Source organism: Phyllobates terribilis, unplaced genomic scaffold, assembly GCF_046119375.1.
Source record: "Phyllobates terribilis strain yellow unplaced genomic scaffold, ASM4611937v1 Scaffold_208__1_contigs__length_3488620, whole genome shotgun sequence".
Taxonomy (NCBI): Eukaryota; Metazoa; Chordata; class Amphibia; order Anura; family Dendrobatidae; genus Phyllobates; species Phyllobates terribilis.
Genome location: NW_027362968.1, coordinates 1,111,594 through 1,115,515, shown reverse-complemented (window position 1 = coordinate 1,115,515; position 3,922 = coordinate 1,111,594). Strand labels below are relative to the sequence as shown.

At 44.4% G+C, this 3,922-nt stretch overlaps 1 non-coding gene across 1 annotated transcript; it reads left to right on the top strand.

The window, feature by feature from the left end:
• The first annotated feature begins 614 nt into the window (after nucleotides 1-614).
• TRNAA-UGC (transfer RNA alanine (anticodon UGC)) lies at nucleotides 615-686 on the top strand. The gene has a single exon. It is a non-coding gene; the product is annotated as a tRNA-Ala (tRNA).
• Nucleotides 687-3,922: the final 3,236 nt, after the last annotated feature.

Sequence of the window (3,922 nt, the reverse complement as noted above, 5' to 3'; positions counted from 1 at the left end):
CTGGCATTGTCTTGCATTAGGAGGAACCCAGGGCCAACCTCACCAGCATATGGTCTCACAAGAGGTCTGAGGATCTCATCTCGGTACCTAATGGCAGTCAGACTACCTCGGCGAGCACATGGAGGGCTGTGCTGCGGGCTGGTATGTTTATGCACAATCACCAGGGACCTTCCCAGCCTGATAATATCAGCTCTCAGTTGTCTGCTTTAATTAACTTTGCTGGTTACATGGGGGGATACACCATGTCATTTTTTTTTGTTTGTTTTTTTATTTAATCATTAAAAGCTGCCTGATAAGCTCCACAGGGTGCAAAGTTATTATATGTTGGGTGGTTGTGCAATTATTTGTCTATATGTCTGTCGCTATGTCTAAATGTCTCTCTGTACGTCTGTTGGTCAATATATCTGTCTATCTATCTACTCAATCTATCTCCATTATCTATCTCCATGTCATTTATTGCTGTCTAAAAACGCTAGAAAAATGCAGGAAAAAAAGCACGTTTTTGCCGCTGCGTTTTTCCTGCCAAGAGATGTGGAAATGCTGCAGAAATTTCTGCTTTCAAATAAGTGTGAACATACCCTTAGGGTTTTGCATATGAGCATAACACACATGCAGGGGATGTAGCTCAGTGGTAGAGCGCATGCTTTGCATGTATGAGGCCGCGGGTTTAATCCCCGGCATCTCCATTGTCATGTATTCCACAGAGATCACTCTATATCTCACCATGCTGTCACTGTGTCAGGATTTCATCAGGGATTCCAACATATGGAATATATGTTAATGCCCTCTGTACAGTCACTGCCACCTTCACAATAGCCCAATTATTAATATTACTCGCTGCCACCACCGGCTGAGTTTGAAATATAGTACAAGGCCTTGCCTGGCCAAACGCCTGCATTCTGGTAGTGTATGGCTTCAGGGAAGGGAACGATTACAGGACTAAAGAAACAGAACGATTAGACTTTATATTTAATCCAAATGGGAGGCAGTGTTTAGGAAAACTATACAAAAATGTTTACAAAAGGAGACAATTCAATACATTAATAGTTACACCAAATAATAAGGATTAAAGAAGAGACTTACTATAAGATCGCTGAGACGATTCAATATAGGTGGATTTGATTTGAACGTTATCGAATATGACCCGTTGCTTATAGTATCTATACCCCCCAGCCAACTATTTTATGCTGAAGGGAGAGACCCCCCTGGGATGACGTCACAGGGACTGGGCTCTAGCCTGCACATTTTATTAAAAACTTCTGGGATAACTCATCGCTCGTTGATCCCAGAATCCCAAAAGTGATACCATATTTCTATTATGATTTTACCTTCATTTAAGGACCACACACTGCATAGTTGCGACCTGCTATCCTAGTGCTTTAGTGCTACAGCTCCATGGAGGGGTTTGATAAAATATGCATAGCGTTATGTGATATTTCAGTTTTTCTTTTTTAATAATTTTGCAAAAATTTCTACATTTCAGTTTTTTTTCAGTCAAGATGGGGTGCAGAGTGTACTTTAATGAGGAAAAAATGAACTTTTTAGAGTTTACCAAATGGCTGCAATGAAACAAAGAGTGAAACATTTAAAGGGGTCTGAATACTTTCCGTATCCAATGTATTGCTCCATACAGTATGGGCCCCATATAATGCTCCATACAGTATGGCCCCATATAATGCTCAATATAGTATGGGCCCCATATAATGCTCCATACAGTATGGCCCCATATAATGCTCAATATAGTATGGCCCCATATAATGCTCCATACAGTATGGCCCCATGTAATGCTCCATACAGAAAAAAAATAATAATCAAATACTACCCTCTCCTTGTTCCCCGCTGGCCGCAGGTCCTGTCTCCACAGCGTGTTCCGGCTCTCTGCACTGTGACTGCCCAGCACAGAGGGGGCGCTGTAGTGATCGCGCCCTCTTCCCTGAGATGTCACAGAGTCGGAAGACACCGGAGCTGCGGAGGAACGTGGAGAGATGAGTATCGCGAGCAGTTTAAAGCAATGTGGGACGCGGTGCCAGAGCCCATGCTGTACTGCTCTGCCAGCTATATAGTGGCCGATTCCGGGTACTGCACACCTGACCCTATTCATATGATCTGCAGTACCCCGCTGTAGCCACTATGCAGTTGTTGGCGCTGTGCTGTTCCAGTCTGCAAATAATCACATCCAACCGGCACCAAGAACAGCTGATCACGCGTGCCGGGGGTCGCGTCCCCATTAATCTAATATTGGTCGCCTATCCTAAGGGTAAGTCATCAATATAAAAGAGCTGGACATCCCCTTTATCTGTTGCCACTACCCCTATACCAACTAATGGTAAATCCCTCCCTCACTTATCATTATGTGCTGCTAATGTTACGTAACAACATTCTATATAGTGAAGTCACAACCAGACATAGAGATGGTAAATATTATTTATTTTTAGGAACATTTGGACAAATAATGGAATATATGAGGATATCATAGTCTGGGGCTGCAGCTGTTATCAGCATCTCTGCACATGATGAAATCAGGGTCTCTATGAAGCAGATGAGGGATCTGTGGATCATTATGGAAATGATCTGTAACTTCTGCAGATTTCTGTAAAGAGAAGACACCAAATTATTACATCTCATCAATAGATTCCCAGTAAAAAGTTAATAATCAGCTGGAAAATATAAAAAAGCAAATTCTAATATCTACTTACATGAAGGACAAGTCATTCTGATCTAATTCCTCAATGTTCTCCAGACTTGGATCATCCTTCTATGAAAAGGAGAAAAGAACAATTACTTATATGTCACATGTGATCTAGATATCATGGGGCAGCGGGAATGAGAGGTGACTTACCATCGGGTGTTTTTGGGGTGTTCATGGCCCTTCATGCTTGGTAAGATGTTGACCAAAGCTGATGGTAAACTAAAGAGAGATCAGAACAGCAGGAGGTTAAAGGTGATATTTTTTACAGTTTTGTAATGAATGTAGTGTTAATGTATGCATTGCTCCCTTACCTGGGCTGGGGTCAGTATGTTCTCCACCACTGTCTGCACCATGAACATGGTGCTTCAATGGAAGCAGTGGTTACGGCACAGGGGGCACAGAGGTTTGGAGCGGAGCCATCTAGTAATACATCCCTGATGGAAGGTGTGGTCACATGGAAGGACCGTGACCTGCTCTCCGATCTCATATTCGGTCATACAGATGATACATGACTCGGCCTCCTCCTGTGCGGTTACATCCCTTGTTGGGAGATTTGCAATTAGCAGTGCTCTCCTGCGAACCCAATGCTGCCGCCTCTGCCGCACAGGTAGATTTTGTGCAGGTGGCTCCACAGCATTGCTGTCGCTCTGACGTCCATCACTGGTAGAAGGTCTTTCCTCGTCTCTTGGAGGAGACCGTCCATCACTGGTAGAAGGTCTCTCCTGCACAGGTAGGTTTTGTGCAGGTGGCTCCACCTGTGGCAGTGGTGGTGTCATCACACCCACTTCCTCCAGTTGAATGGGTGGGAGGGGACGGCCGCCATCCCTGCTGCTCTCTCCGGAGGGCTCTGCAGGGGCTGGTCTTAGAGGAGAGCGGCTTCTATCCCTGCTCTCTTCCTGTCCTCTACGCCGTGGAGGATCTCTGGCCCGTCTCCATCTCCTCTCAGTGACATTGCTGTCTCTCTGACGTCCATCACTGGTAGAAGGTCTTTCCTGATCTCTTGGAGAAGACCTTCTTCCATCACTGGTAGAAGGTCTTTCCTGATCTCTTGGAGGAGACCTCCTCCGTCCATGGACAATTATGGCCTGACCTATAAACAAATAAGAATTTATCTGAATTATTTCCAATTTTAGTAAACACTTTTTGGCTATAGTGATGGGTCCTTCTACTGCTGTGGTGTTTAGGGAGAGGGGAACCCTAGAAAGAATTGACTTTATTTTGGCCTTAGTTAAC